Genomic DNA, 16,936 nt, shown 5'->3' on the forward strand with positions numbered 1-16,936 from the left:
TTCTTTTCCAATTTGGATTCCTTTTATTGTTCTGCTCTGGTTGCTGTGACCAAAACTTCCAAAACTATGTTGAATAGTAGTGGTGAGACTGGGGACCCTTGTTTTGTTCCTGACATTAGGGGAAACACTTTCAGTTTTTCACCATTGAGGATACTGTTTGCTGTGGGTTTGTCATATATAGCTGTTATTATGTTGAAGTATAGTCCTTCTATTCCTGCTTTCTGGAGAGTTTTTATCATAAATGGATGTTGAATTTTTTCAAAGGCTTTCTCTACATCTATTGAGATAATCATATGGCTTTTATTTTTCCAATTTGTTAATGTGGTGTATTACATTGATTGATTTGCAGATTTTGAAGAATCCTTGCATCCTTGGGATAAAGCCTACTTGGTCCTGGTGTATGATCTTTTTAATATGTTGTTGGAGTCTGATTGCTAGAATTTTTTAAAGGATTTTTGCATCTATGTTCATCAGTGATATTGGCCTGTAGTTTTCTTTTCTTGTGGCATCTGGGTTGTTCATAATTTCTATTTCTTCCTGGTTCAGTCTTAGAAGATTGCACTTTTCTAAGAATCTGGCCATTTCTTCCAGGTTATCCATTTTATTGACATATAGTTGCTCATAATAGTCTCTTATAATTCATTGTATATTTGCATTTTCTGTTGTAACTTCTCTTTTTTCATTTCTAATTTTGTTGATTTGATTCTTCTCTCTTTTTTTCTTGATGAGTCTGGCTAATATTTCATTCCTTCTAATTTTGGGGTTTTAGGTGTAAAATTGGGTTGCCTATTCAATGTTTTCCTTGTCTCTTGAAGTAGGATTGTATTACTGTAAACTTCCCTCTTATAACTGTTTTTGTTGTGTCCTATAGATTTTGAGCTGTTGTGTTTTCATTGTCATTTGTTTCTAGCATTTTTTTTTTAAATTTCCCTTTTGATTTCTTCAGTAACCTGTTGATTATTTAGAAAAGTATTATTTAATCTCCATGTGTTTGTGTTTCTTACATTTTATTTCTTGTAATTGATATCTAGTCTTATAGTGTTGTGGTCGGAATAGATGATTGCTATGATTCCAATTTTCTTAAATTTACTAAGGTTTGGTTTGTGACCCAACTTGTGGTCAATCCTAGAGAATGTCTAATGTGCACTTGAGAAGAAGGTGTATTCTTCTGCATTTGGAAGGAATATCCTGAAGATATCAATAAGATCCATCTCATCTAATATATCATTTAACCCTTGTTTCTTTATTAACTTTCTGTTTTGATGTTCTTTCCATTGGTGTGAGTGGGGTGTTAAAATCTCCTACTATTATTCTGCTACCGTCAATTTCTCTTTTTATGTGTGTTACTGTTTGTCTTATGTATTGAGGTGCTCTTATGTTGGGTGCATAGGTATTTGCAATTGTTATGCCTTCTTCTTGGATTAATCCCTGATCATTATGTAGTGTCCTTCCTTATCTGTTGTAATATTCTTTATTTTAGGGTCTATTTTTTCTGATGTGAGGATTACTACTCCAGCATTATTTTGCTTTCTATTTGCGTGGAATACATTTTTCCATCCTCTCACTTTCAATCTATATGTGTCTTTAGGTCTGAGTGGGCTTCTTGTAGACAGCATATATATGGGTCTTATTTTTGTATCCATTCAGCCAGTCTGTGTCTTTCAGTTGGAGTATTTAATCCATTTACATTTAAAGTAATTATTGATATATATGTTCCTATTACAATTTTCTTCATTGTTTGGGGTTTGATTTTGTGTTTCTTTTTTCTTCTTTTGTATTTCTTGGCTATGTAAGTCCCTTTAACATTTGCTTTAAAGCTGATATCGTGGTACTGAATTCTCCAAACTTTTGCTTATCTGAAAAGCTTTGGATTTCTCCATCAGTTTTAGGATGGGGAACACATGTATACCTGTGGCGGATTCATTTTGATATTTGGCAAAACTAATACAATTATGTAAAGTTTAAAAATAAAATAAAATTAAAAAAACAAAACAAAACAAAAAAAATTTTGAATGAGATCCTTGCTGGGTACAGTAATCTTGGTTGTAGATTTTTCCCTTTCAGTACTTTAAATGTATCCTGCCATTCCCTTCTGGCCTGTAGAATTTCTGCTGAAAGATCAGCTGTTAAATGTACGGGGTTTCCCTTGTGTGTTACTTGTTCCTTTTCCCTTGCTGCTTTTTAATATTGTTTATTTGTGTTTATTCTTTTTTAGTTTGATTAGTATGTGTGTTGGCATGTTTCTCCTTGGGTTTATCCTGTATGGGACTCTTTGTGCCTCTTGGACTTGAATGACTATTTTCTTTTCCATGTTGGGGAAATTTTCAACTATAATCTCTTCCAAAATTTTCTCATGCCCTTTCTTTTCCTCTTCGTCTTCAGGGATCCCTGTAATTCAAATGTTGGTGCATTTGATATTGTCCCAGAAGTCCCTGTGGCTATCCTCAGTTCTTTTCATTCTTTTTACTTTATTCTGCTCTTCAAACTTTATTTCCACTATTTTGTCTTCCAGCTCACTAATTAGTTCTTCTGCTTCAGATATTCTGCTATTGATTCCTTATAGAGCATTTTTAATTTCAGTAATTGTGTTGTTTGTTTCTGTTTATTCTTTAATTCTTCTAGATTTTTGTTAATTGATTCTTGCAGTTTCTCCATTCTCTTTTCAAGGCTTTTGGTCATCTTTACTGTCATTATTCTGAATTCTTTTTCAGGTAGTTTGCCTATTTCCTTTTCATTTATTTGGACTTCTCTGTTTCTAGTTTGTTTCTCCATTTGTGCAGTATTCCTCTGTTTTTTCATTATTATTTTTAAACTTATTGTGTTTGAGGTCTCTTTTCCCCAGTTTTCAAGGTTGAATTCCTTATTCCTCTTGGTTTCTGCCCTCCTAAGTTTGGTCCAGTGGTTTGTGTAAGCTTCCTATAAGGTGAGATTTGTGCTGTTTTTTGTTTGTTTTGTTTTGCTTTCCTCTGATGGTCAAGGCTGAATGAGGTGGTAATCCTGTCTGCTGATGATTGGTTTTGTATTTTTGTTTTGTTTATTGTTTGGATGAGGCATCCTGCACAGAGTGCTACTGGTGATTGGGTGATGCTGGGTCTTGTATTCAAGTGGTTTCCTTAGTGTGAGTTCTCACTATTTTATTCTCCCTAGGGTAAGTTTTCTGGTAGCCTAGGGTCTTGGAGTCAGTGCTCCCACTCCAAAGTCTCAGGGCTTGATCTCACATCTGAAAATGACCCAAACCTGGCAGGGATATCAAATTTGTTGAAGAACAAACCTGAGATTCAAAATATGCTCCAAAGGGTTGGAATATTGGGCTGTTCCAGTGTCTTCATGGCCCAAGCAAAAGGGAGACCCTGCCGAGGGTTCTGCCCTTCAGAGATGGCCATCAGGTGCCAGGGATGGGAGGAGGAGCAGGAACTGGGAGAGGAATGAGGACAAGAGGGTATGGGAGTCACAGCAGCTGCGGTGGCAACCATAGAAGGAGGGGATAGAGGAGGAGGTTGATGATGATGATGAGGAGGTGGCAGCTTCTGTGGCAGCTGCTGAGGATGCTCTGGCAAGGAACAGGTCCAGGCACACGGGATGTGGACTCATGTGCACCCCGTGGCCTGGGGACATGCAAAGAGGGAATGCAAAAGCAAAAGTGGGTGGCAGAGGATAAGATGGTTAGATAGCTTCACAGACTCAATGGACATGAATTTGAGCAAACTCTGAGAGATAGTGGAGGACAGAGGAACCTGGCATACTGCAGTCCAGAGGATTGCAAATTTGGGCAGGACTTAGAGACTGAACAACCACAAACCAGCCAGCAATATATTTAAAAGACATAGGTAATCTGTCCTGTAACTGGTCACATTTCTTCAAGTATTTAATTTTTTAACTTTTCTCACTTAACTTCTCACATAGAAGTGAGAAAATATTTTATACAATTATAATGTTTTAGCTTGTATATTCCATTCAGAATTCATAATAAAATGGTGCAGGTCATGATGAAATCTTATTTCAAGAACTTTGCTTTTTAAACTAGTTTTTACCTAGTTTCAGAGATAAGATTTAATATATCACTCATAAAAGACCCAGTTCTTCTTGAGACTGACCTATAGTTTCTTATTCCTCATATATATTTTGTGGCCCTGGTGAAAATTGATTTCCAAGTCTCACTTCAGGATATCTGATTGTAATTCCAGTAATTTAAAAATATCATTGGAATCTAAAACTACACAGCATTTTGAATAACATCAAAAATCAATATTAATGGGACATAAGAACTCAAAAAGAAAGTTGAAAACATTTTTAAGTGGTTTAAAAAAAGAAACTACCTATTAATGTTAAATAGATGTTAAGTGCTCAATTACATTAAAATATTTACTTTAAAAATGCATGACAATGAAACATTTTTATATAGTTGAAATGTGGTACATTATGGAAGGAGTAACTAATGTATCAGCAAGCATTAGTTTCACCACATTTCTCTGGGTAACAGTGTATATTTTAAAGTGTAGAAAAATATTAATTCAGGTTATTCTTTAGAGTTTGTACTTCTAAATTTCAATTTAATTAATGCAAATATCTTAGATGTGTATAAAAATGCTTGCTTACATAACAACATTTATTTCAAATTTTTTCATATCTTTGTGCTAATTACAATTCTAGAAGACGTCAAGTTAATTCCTTTTTTTCAATGACATTTTAATAGAACTGATTCATTTGTCGTGTTTTTATTTTCATACTTGGCCCTTGCACATTCTCGAATATATTTCACTTCATCATTTAACACATTCGCCAGAATAACTTTTCAAGATCCCTGGTATGAACATGTAGATCTATCCTCAGTTAATATGAGGCAACTGTATTGTTTGTATATTGTAAATGGCACATTTAACAACGATCAACGTTGATTAGTCAAAAACAATTAGGACCATGGATCACATTCAGTTCAGTTCAGTTCAGTCGCTGGGTAGTATCCGACTCTTTGTGACCCCATGAATCACAGCATGCCAGGCCTCCCTGTCCATCACCAACTCCCGGAGTTCACTTAAACTCATGTCCATCGAATCGGTGATGCCATCCAGCCATCTCATCCTCTGTCGTCCCCTTCTCCTCTTGCCCCCAATCCATCCCAGAATCAGGGTCTTTTCCAATGAGTCAACTCTTCACATTAAGTGAAGAGTTTCACATTAACCATTGGAGTTTCCCCTTCAGCATCAGTGCCTCCAATGAACACCCAGGACCGACCTCCTTTAGAATGGACTAGTTGGATCTCCTTGCATTCCAAGGGACTCTCAAGAGTCTTCTCGGGGAAGGCACCAAGATGGCGGAGGAGTAGGACAGGGAAAACACTTTCTCCCCCACAAATTCATCAAAAGAGCATTTAAACGTCGAGTAAATTCCACAAAACAACTTCTGAATGCCGGCAGAGGATATCAGGCACCCAGAAAAGCAACCCAACTCCTCGAAAGGAGGTAGGAAAAAATATTAAAGACAATAAAAGAGACAAAAGAGGGAGGGACGGAGTTCCGTCCCGGGAAGGGAGTCTTAAAAAGACAGAAGTTTCCAAACATCAGGAAACCTTCTCACTGCCGAATCCGTGCCGAGCTTTGGAAGCACAGAGGACAACATAACAGGGAGAAAAAATAAATAAACAATTAAAACTCGCAGATTGCGAGCCCTACGGTAACTCCTCCAGCGGAGAAGCAGCGCAGACGCCTGCATCCGCCATTAGCAAGCGGGGGCTGGGCAGGGAGGCGCGGCGCGGGCTGCATCGCTGAGAGTAAGAATCTGGCCTGAATACCCTGAGCACTATCTGAGCGAAATAATTTGGGCTAGCAAACCAGACTGTGGGATATCTACCATACGAAAAGCCAGCCCTAACCTAAGACACCGCCAGCCCGCGCACGGAACAAAGGACTAAACAGAGGTAGCCGGCTGCAAACCTTCCCCCTCCGGTGACAGGCAGCCAGAGCCGGAAGGGGGCAATCGCAGCCCCAGAGAGACATTATCTATAAAACTGGCTTCTTTGCTAACTAAAACTTATTGGGGGTCTGGACGGTCAACATCTGCCTGAGAAGGTGCGCCGGTTTTACACCCAGATAACCAAGTGGCGGGGAGGCGATAAGTCGCAGCATTGGCGCTCGCCAAACACCTCATCACCTGAGCTGCTCGGACCTGGGAAGAGCACAAAACGCAGCCCCAACTGAGTCTGCGCCTCTGAGGACTACCTGAGTGCCTGAACCTGAGCGGCTTGGACCTGGGAGGTGCATGCAACCCAGGGCCAGCCTCGGATTGTTCCCGGCGGAACAACCTAGAGCCTGAGCAGTGTGGGCAGGGAGGCTACACGCGCCGTGAGCGGGGGCAAACCCAGTGTGGCTGAGGCACTGCGAGCGCACGCCAGTGTCATTTGTTTGCAGCATCCCTCCCTCCCTCCCCATAGCGTGACTGAACAAAGAGAAGAAATACAGCTCCACCCACCAGAACACCGACACAAGCTTCCCTAACCAGGAAACCTTGACAAGCCACCTCTACATACCCACACACAGCGAGGAAACGCCACAATAAAGAGAACTCCACAAACTGCCAGAATACAGAAAGGACTCCCAAACTCAGCAATTTAAACAAGATGAAGAGACAGAGGAATACCCAGCAGATAAAGGAACAGGATAAATGCCCACCAAACCAAACAAAAGAGGAAGAGATAGGGAATCTACCTGATAAAGAATTCCAAATAATGATAGTGAAATTGATCCAAAATCTTGAAATTAAAATGGAATCACAGATAAATAGCCTGGAGACAAGGATTGAGAAGATGCAAGAAAGGTTTAACAAGGACCTAGAAGAAATAAAAAAGAGTCAATATATAATGAATAATGCAATAAATGAAATTAAAAACACTCTGGAGCCAACAAATAGTAGAATAACAGAGGCAGAAGATAGGATTAGTGAATTAGAAGATAGAATGGTAGAAATAAATGAATCAGAGAGGAAAAAAGAAAAACGAATTAAAAGAAATGAGGACAATCTCAGAGACCTCCAGGACAATATTAAACGCTACAACATTCGAATCATAGGGGTTCCAGAAGAAGAAGACAAAAAGAAAGACCATGAGAAAATACTTGAGGAGATAATAGTTGAAAACTTCCCTAAAATGGGGAAGGAAATAATCACCCAAGTCCAAGAAACCCAGAGAGTCCCAAACAGGATAAACCCAAGGAGAAACACCCCAAGACACATATTAATCAAATTAACAAAGATCAAACACAAAGAACAAATATTAAAAGCAGCAAGGGAAAAACAACAAATAACACACAAGGGAATTCCCATAAGGATAACAGCTGATCTTTCAATAGAAACTCTTCAAGCCAGGAGGGAATGGAAAGACATACTTAAAATGATGAAAGAAAATAACCTACAGCCCAGATTATTGTACCCAGCAAGGATCTCATTCAAGTATGAAGGAGAAATCAAAAGCTTTTCAGACAAGCAAAAGCTGAGAGAATTCTGCACCACCAAACCAGCTCTCCAACAAATACTAAAGGATATTCTCTAGACAGGAAACACAAAAATGGTGTATAAACTCGAACCCAAAACAATAAAGTAAATGGCAACGGGATCATACTTATTAGTAACTACCTTAAACGTAAATGGGTTGAATGCCCCAACCAAAAGACAAAGACTGGCTGAATGGATACAAAAACAAGACCCCTACATATGTTGTCTACAAGAGACTCACCTCGAAACAGGGGACACATACAGACTGAAAGTGAAGGGCTGGAAAAAGATTTTCCATGCAAATTGGGACCAAAAGAAAGCAGGAGTCACAATACTCGTATCAGATAAATTAGACTTTAAAACAAAGGCTGTGAAAAGAGACAAAGAAGGTCACTACATAATGATCAAAGGATCAATCCAAGAAGAAGATATAACAATTATAAATATATATCCACCCAACATGGGAGCACCGCAGTATGTAAGACAAATCCTAACAAGTATGAAAGGAGAAATTAACAATAACACAATAATAGTGGGAGACTTTAATACCCCACTCACACTTATGGATAGATCAACTAAACAGAAAATTAACAAGGAAAAAAAAAAAACATGTATCTATAAAGCTCACTAAAGCAAAGCACAGTAAAATGAGGTATGGCAATAAAAGGCGTTAAATTTATCAAATAAAAAAAAATAAATAAAGTGCTAAAAAAAAAAAAAAAAGAAGGAGGGTCTACAGTTGACCCCATGATTTGAGACTCATTTCCACAGCCCTGTGTCCCCTGTCCTGCTATGAATGTACAAGTTCTGATTTCTTTACATCTCTGTATGACCCGCCCCAGTAGATAGCCTATTGCCTCTCTCTCCTGGATACCAGCCCCTGGACAATCAATGGGCTGCTCATTCCCTTCCAACACAGTCCCTTGATCAGGTCACTGTCACACACTGGGATCACTCTTGTGGTTACAGTCGGATGTTTAGGACAAAATGCAGAAAACAGAGATTCCACCATGTTTCATTCATTCATTCATTGGAGAGTATGTGTCAGAAGCATGGAGGAGCCCAGCCACGTATCAGCTGTGTTACTTTGGACAAGTTAACAAACCTCACTGTGTCTCACTTTGCTTTTCTGTATATTGGAGGTAAAACTCCTTCTTTATAGGGTTGTTACCAGGGTTTAAATGACTTAATATTTGTGCACTGCTTAGGACAGTGTCTGATGCATACTACTAAATAAAATAAATTCATTCTTTCAATGTTAAAAAAAATAAATAAATAAAGAGTCTTCTCCAACACCACAGTTTCCAAGCATCAATTCTTTGGTGCTCAGCTTTCTTCACAGTGCAACTCTCACATCCATACATGACCACTGGATAAACCATAGCCTTGACTAGATGGACCTTTGTTGGCAAAGTAATGTCTTTGCTTTTGAATATACTATCTAGGTTGGTCATAACTTTCCTTCCAAGGAGTAAGCGTCTTTAATTTCATGGCTGCAGTCACCATCTGCAGTGATTTTGGAGCCCAGAAAAATAAAGTCTGACACTGTTTCCACTGTTTCCCCGTCTATTTGCCATGAAGTGATGGGGACCAGATGACATGATCTTAGTTTTCTGAATGTTGAGCTTTAAGCCAACTTCTTCACTCTCCTCTTTCACTTTCATCAAGAGGCTTTTTAGTTCCTCTTCACTTTCTGCCATAAGGGTGGTTTCATCTGCATATCTGAGATTATTGATATTTCTCCCCGCAATCTTGATTCCAGCTTGTGCTTCTTCCAGTCCAGCATTTCTCATGATGTACTCTGTATATAAGTTAAATAAGCAGGGTGACAATATACAGCCTTGACGTACTCCTTTTCTTATTTGGAACCAGTCTGTTGTTCCATGTCCAGTTCTAACTGTTGCTTCCTGACCTGCATATAGGTTTCTCAAGAAGCAGGTCAGGTGGTCTGGTATTCCCAGCTCTTTCAGAATTTCCCACAGTTTATTGTGATCCACACAGTCAAAGGCTTTGCCATAATCAATAAAGCAGAAATAGATATTTTTCTGGAACTCTCTTGCTTTTTTCAGTGGATGTTGGCAATTTGATCTCTGGTTCCTCTGCCTTTTATAAAACCAGCTTGAACATCCGTAGGTTCATGGTTCATGTATTTCTAGATCACATTATTGTATTGTATTTCAATTATTTTAATACTGCAAATAAATTTTTCATAGATTTTATCACTTATCACAATAAATATGAGTATAATTTTCAGACATTTAGTTGACATCTCTTTTTTCATTCAAAACTTCTGAATTATTTGCAAATATCCAAATGTCACACATATTTCCAAGTACCTGCTCATCACTTTGAATTAATGACAAATAAAATCAATTGCACTCTGGGTGAAAAATTTGTCAAAGATGATACAATTTTTATTTTAGTTGTTACCTTAAAAATTAAGTTATACATCAACATGAATCTAATACAATATTGTAAAGTAATTAGCCTCTAATCAAAATAAATAAATTTAAATTAAAAAAATTAAGTTATAATGTGTTCACATAGCCTATATTTCTAAAAATTTAATTATATGACTCATAATATCTCAAAAATCTAATACTGTAAATAAGCTTAAAAACCTAGTATGGATTATTATATTTGACTGCTATTTGACATGACAATTAACTAAGAAGTATATGTGACTAACTAATCAAGAACTACTAGTCAAGTTGAAATACCATTAACTTCTGAAGCTATCTGTTATTCTTTAATCACTAAAACAAATATTAAAAATAAAACACAGATCTTTAGGATGGTAAACATGTTTTGATAGGAAGGTAATACTTATCAATTCAGTTCAGTAATCCCTCAATTCAATTCTCATCTTTTTTACATACACTTTAAAATAACACTTTTCTCATGAATGTCAGTATGGTTTCTGATATATTAAAAGTGATTTATCTTATCTTCCGAGTCCAGTAAAGCATGTCAAGTCACTCACAAGTTGAATGCAATGGTAGATGAAATTAATCCATTTTCTTATTTCCATGCAGTATTTCAGGGCTTCTCTTGTGCCTCAGGTGGTAAAGAATCCACCTGAAATGTGGGAGACCTGGGTTGGATCCCTGAGTTGGGAAGATCTCCTGGAGAAGGGAATGGCAACCCACAACTGAGCAACTTTCACTTTCATTCATGCATTACTTCATGTACTTAAGCCTTAATCTAATTTAGCCTTAAATAGCCCCTTCTCCATGAACTCTATATTTCCAGATAGTTTGACAAATGAAACACATTATTTCAAATTATTGTGTTAGTCATATTTTACATGGGCTTCCCAGTTGGTTCTTGTGGTAAAGAAACCACCTGCCAATGCAGGCGACACAAGAGATGCAGGTTTGATCCCTGGGTCGGGAAGATCCCCTGGAGAAGGAAATGGTAACCCACTCCAGTATTCTTGCCTGGAGAATCTCATGGACAGAGAAGTCCGGAGGGCTACAGTTCATAGAGTCACAAGAAGGTGGATACGACTGAAGCAACTTAGTACACACGCACTCAACAGTGTATTGACACTTCTAAGAGCATGTGCACTTTTAAAAGATGATTCATTCGTTTGTCTCTTCATTCAGCAAGTTGATTTATTTTCTACAAAATGCCTGAGGAACAGAACACAGACCTCATAGGAAAATAGGCAGGTAAGAAAAGATAGAATGAGTATGTGATAGAAACATGTACTGAGTCACCTGGGAAATACATATCTATTTATGCAAAGAGACTTTTAGGAGCCTCTAATATGATAGTTTATGAATTAAGACTTCTTATCAAAAATTATTTTAAACATGACAGAGATAGAACTTTGCTAAAATTAACTAAAAGCTATGGCAATGCATCAATGAAAATATTATGCCACGAATGAGTAGCAGTTTTATAAGGGAAACTATGACTATGGAAATGCAGTAGTGCTACTTACCAAAGTATTAAGTTTTCACTTTAGACTTCAGACTTCTCCAAACGTCAAATATTTCCAAAGTGAATTTTAAAATATTCTATTGAGCTTTTTAATCTGTACAATTCATGTTTCTGGTTATATCAAACTCACAATACTATAACATACAAGAAAACATTAGGCATTTTTTCCTGCTAAAATTTCAAGTCAATTGGGCAATTGGTTGTGTTAAAAAATAATTTTATCATTTTAAACCTAATGTTTTCATCTGCATGCCTAGACACCATCAAGATAGATCCTATGTAAATATCTAAAACAGATGCTAAAATTCACATCTTAGACTTTCTACTTGAATTAAATAATCCCTTCCACCCCAAACAAAACCCCAGACTTATAAACTTGGCCAATCCCTTCTACTGTTTGGGCCACAATTTTCCTTTTTAAAAAAAATGTAAGGGACTTCCCTGGTGGTCCAGTGGTTGAGATTCTGCATTTCCACTGCATGGGGCATGGGTTCGATCCCTGTTTGGGAAACTGAGATCCCACATGCTGTGCAGCATGGCCAAAAAACAAACAAACACAAAATTTTAAATGTAAATGTAGAACTAATCTTTACATTCCTTTGTAATACTAATGCTATTTAACATGGTTCTCAAAAAGTTTTGAGGCTCCAATCTTGTGTCTGATTTCCCTGGTTGCTTAGAGGTAAAGAATCGGCCTTTAATGCAGAAGTGAGTTCCGTCACTGAGTTGGGAAGATGGCCTGGAGTAAGATGAGGTAGCTCACTCCAGTATTCTTGCCTGGGAAATCCCATGGACAGAGGACCCTAGCAGGCTACAGTTCATGGGGTTGCAAAGAGTCGGACATGACTGGACAACTAAATAGCTACAAATCTTGTGTCAGATACTGTGCTAAGCACTGCAGAAATAAAGATAAATGTCACAGGAATTCTGCCATTAAGACTCTGATATTTTAATGGAGAACACAAGTATATAAACAAATAATTACATTCAAAGGTCTAGTTTAAGCACTGAGGTAATTTTGACGGCTAAGGAAACAAAGGAAGGTCTAATATAGAACGGATGGTTTGGTAGAAAGTGGGATATCGGCAGTGAGTGGGAAGAGCTGGCCTGCTGCACAGGCATGAAAGTAAGGCTCCTTTTGTCAGACCATTCATAGTTCACAGTTGAAGGAGAAAAGGGCACATAAGAAAAGACATGAAGAGATGACTAAGAGATGGTGATAGATTATAAGAATTATACATGAAGGTATTTCAGTCATTTTTTATAAGAATTAAGGAATTACTGAAAAATTAAAAGCAGAGAAGTGATATTAAATTGAAAAATTAAGAGCAGAGAAGTGCTTTAGGATAAAGAAAGCTGATTTATCTGAAACTGAAGATTATTAAAGAGGTGATAGTTGGACATACATGTTTGAACTCTGTAATTGATATAGTCCCTTCTGACTCTAAATCTTTATAGTATTTTAACTAGGCTAAACTCAGGTACTAGAGAGCCTTGAATGCCAGTTTAAATTTGAGTATTGACTGATTTGTTGAAGTACTGATTTACAATATAATCAGTATGTATTATATATAATCAGTATAATATAATATTTACAATATTATATTAGCTTCAGGTGTACAATACATTGATTCAATACTTTTATAAATTACAAAATGATCACCATGGTAAATCTAGTTACCATCTGTTTCCATGCAAAGTTACTACAATATTTTGACTATATTTTCTCTGCTGTCCAGTATATCCCTGTAAAATTGTATCTATTTTATAAATGGAAATTTGTATGTCTTAATTTCCCTTACCAATTACACTCATCCTCCCCATGACCCTCCTCTCTGGTAACCACCAATTTGTTCTCTGTATCTGTAAGGCTGTTTTTGTTTTTGTTTTTAATGTTTGTTTGTTTTCTGTGTCTTTTAGATTTCACATATAAGTGAAATCATATGATGTCTGTCTTTCCACCTTAAAGTTGATTTTTCTTTATGTACACAATACAATGACTTTAGCTGATTCTAATTTAGGGACAATAGCATAAATAAAATCTTACAGCATGAAAAATATTGTTTTTATTTTTCTTAATAAAAACATTGAGGACTAGAATGCAAAGTGTTCTTGAATTTCAACAAATATTTCTTTTAAATATTATGCTTTGAGGAAGTCTCACATCATCAGAATGGTCAGTTCACTTTACTTTGCTGATGGGGCCACTTTGATGGAAAAAAGTGAGAAGAATCAGGATAGCTGATCAGGGTCTTCCCAGGTGGTGCAGTGGTAAAAAATCCACCTGCAAATGCAGGAGATGCAGGAAGCATGGGTTCTATCCTTGGGTTGGAAAGATCCCCAGGAGTAGGAAATAACAACCCACTCCAGTATTCTTGCCTGGAAAATTCTATGTACAGAGGATCCTGGAGGGCTACAGTCCATGGAGTCACAAAGTCAGTGGGGACTGAGCATGCATGCAAGATACATTCTACTTCTAAAATAGATTATTCTATGATTGCAGGACTTTCCTTGGCTGTCTAGCAGTGGAGGCCCAATACTCATCACACAGGGATAAAATTGATTCTGGAGCAAGAAGGAAACCTTTTAGTAATGATAGACTGAGATATTGGATTTATCAAACTCACACACTATAATCTCTATTGTTACTACTGCAACTCATCCATAGCCTCAGTTCTGAGAAGGTTGCTTTGGGAGTTTATCTAGAATTCCAAAAATGTATACATTTGTCAATTTATGTATCTTTTTTTTGTAACTATGTAAAACAGAAAAAAAATCTAGATATTCAAAAAATATTTATTACAGGAAAAAATGTTGTTCTTTTATTTAATAGTACATTTAATTCATTTAAAAATAAACCAATACAATATTGTAAAGTAAAAAAAAAAAAAAAATTATATCATGCCCTATTAGTAGCATCCTTGGGTCTCTTTTCATTGATATTTCAGTAAGACGATTTTGCTGTATTTATTCAAAAGCATAAATGTTCTTTATGGCATAAATGGCATAAATGTTGCCATTATAAGAAGAATGTCAGGGAAAGATTAAATCATTAAAGCTAGGTTCACAATAGATAAACCACAGAAAATGGGTGCTACTCAGTGTGAGAAATACACTTTTTCTAAAGGAGTATTTTATATAGGAACTTAAGGAATCTGAATTCAGATATCACAAGTTTGAAAATGTTCAATTTACATAGCTTCTCATTTTGTCTATCATTCTAAAAAACTTGCATACATTTAGAGACTGAGTTCAAGGGTCAAAATAAGCACTGGAGAGAGAAACTTAATTTCAGATTAAACAATATTTTATTACTTTGACATTAAATCACAATGTGATTTGCCTCACTAAACTTAATTTCAGATTAAACAATATTTTATTACTTTGACATTAAATCACAATGTGATTTGCCTTACTAAGCAGCAAATAAACTAACATGAAAATCTACTTCAAGTTCAAAATGATGTAAGTAATGTATATGAAAGTCTTTATAAACTACAAAAGACTGCTCTAAAATAAGGTAATGCATCATGTTAACTTAAATTTTAAATTAGAAAAGCAAAGTCAAATTATAAATGTGTAATTTCTGAATTGAACATTAGTGTTAGATTTGGCAGTTACAAATTAATATTCCTCATAATGTACTGAAGGCAGGATTTGGATCTCTATATCATTGTATTTTGTGAGACTGTATGAGTTTTTCAATGTTTTATTGTATATTGTTCTGCTGCTGCTGCTGCTGCTAAGTCACTTCAGTAGTGTCTGATTGTGTCATCCCATAGACGGCAGCCCACCATGCTTTGCCGTCCCTGGGATTCTCGAGGCAAGAACACTAGAGTGGGTTGCAATTTCCTCCTCCAATGCATGAAAGTGAAAAGTGAAAGTGAAGTCGCTGAGTCCTGTCTGACTCTTCATGACCCCATGGATTGCAGCCTACCAGGCTCCTCTGTCCATGGGATTTTCCAGGCAAGAGTACTGGAGTGGTTTGCCATTGCCTACTCCAGTATATAGTTCTGTGGTGGTTTTATTGTATCTAGTGCCTGTTTAAAATGTTAAGTGAAAAAAAAAAAAAAAAGTGAAAAAAAAATAAAAACAAAAATAAAATGTTAAGTGACAAACAAAAAGGCACCTTAATTAATGGGAGAAAACATTTACAAATGATGTATCTGATAAGGGGTTAATATTCAAAATATACAAATAACCCATACAATTCAACATCAAAAAAATCAATTAAAAATTAGTTGAGAGTTTAAATACAGTTAAACAGTTAAAACAGTTAACTGTATTTAACTTAAATACTTCCCTGGTGGCTCAGACGGTAAAGCGGCTGCCTACAATGCAGGAGACCCAGGTTTGATCCCTGGGTCGGGAAGATCCCCTGGAGAAGGAAATGGCAACCCTCTCCAGTATTCTTGCCTGGAAAATCCCATGGATGGAGGATCCTGTTAGGCTACTGTCCATGGGGTCGCAAAGAGTCAGACACGACTGAGTGATTTCACTTTAAATAGAGTTGGGCTTCCCTGATAGCTCAATTGGTAAAGAATCTGCCTGCAATGCAGGAGGCTCCAGTTCAATTAATGAGTGAGGAAGATCCACTGGAGAAGAGATAGGCTACCTCCACTCCAGTATTCTTGGTCTTCCCTTGTGGCTCAGCTGGTAAAGAATCCGCTTGCAATATGGGAGACCTGGGTTCGACCTGTGGGTTGGGAAGATTCCCTGGAGAAGGGAAAGGCTAGCCACTCCAGTATTCTGGCCTAGAGAATTCCATGGACTGTATATAGGCCACAGGGTTGCAAAGAGTCAGACATGACTGAACGGCTTTCACTTTACTTTCACTTTGAATCCTTTCTTGTTTTTTTCCAAAGAAAACATACAAATGGCCAGCAGATAAGTGAAAGGATGCTCAACATCAGTAATCAGGGAAATGCAAATTAAAACCACAATGAGATACCAATCTGCACCTATTAAAATGGTTATCATAGAAAAGACAACAAACAACACATGTTGGTCAGGATGTAGAGAAAAGGGAAGCCTCCTGTGTAGTTGGTAGGAATGTAAATTGATGCAACCACTCAGGAAAAGAGTATGGAGGTTCTTCAAAAAATTAAAAATAGAACTGCCATATGAAGAACAATTTTGTCTCTGAGTATTTGGCCAAAGAAAATGAAAACACTAATTCAGAAAGATATAGTACACCAATGTTGACTGCAGCATTTATCATGATAGCCAAGATATGAGACCAAACTAAGTGTCCATCCTTAGATGAATGGATAAAGAAGATGTGATTTTATTATGTGTGTGTGTGTGTGTGTGTGTATACATACATATATATATATATATATATATATATATATATATATATATATAATGGAATATTGCTCAGCCATAATAAATGAAGTCTTGCTGACAGAGACAACATAGATATCTATCTAGAGGGTATCATGCTAAGTGAAATAAGTCAGAGAATGAAAGACAAATACTATATGATCTTGCTGATAGGAATCTA

This window comes from Bos grunniens, chromosome X, assembly GCF_055505025.1.
Source record: "Bos grunniens cultivar Pamir isolate PY7600 chromosome X, Bosgru_T2T1.0, whole genome shotgun sequence".
Lineage (NCBI taxonomy): Eukaryota > Metazoa > Chordata > Mammalia > Artiodactyla > Bovidae > Bos > Bos grunniens.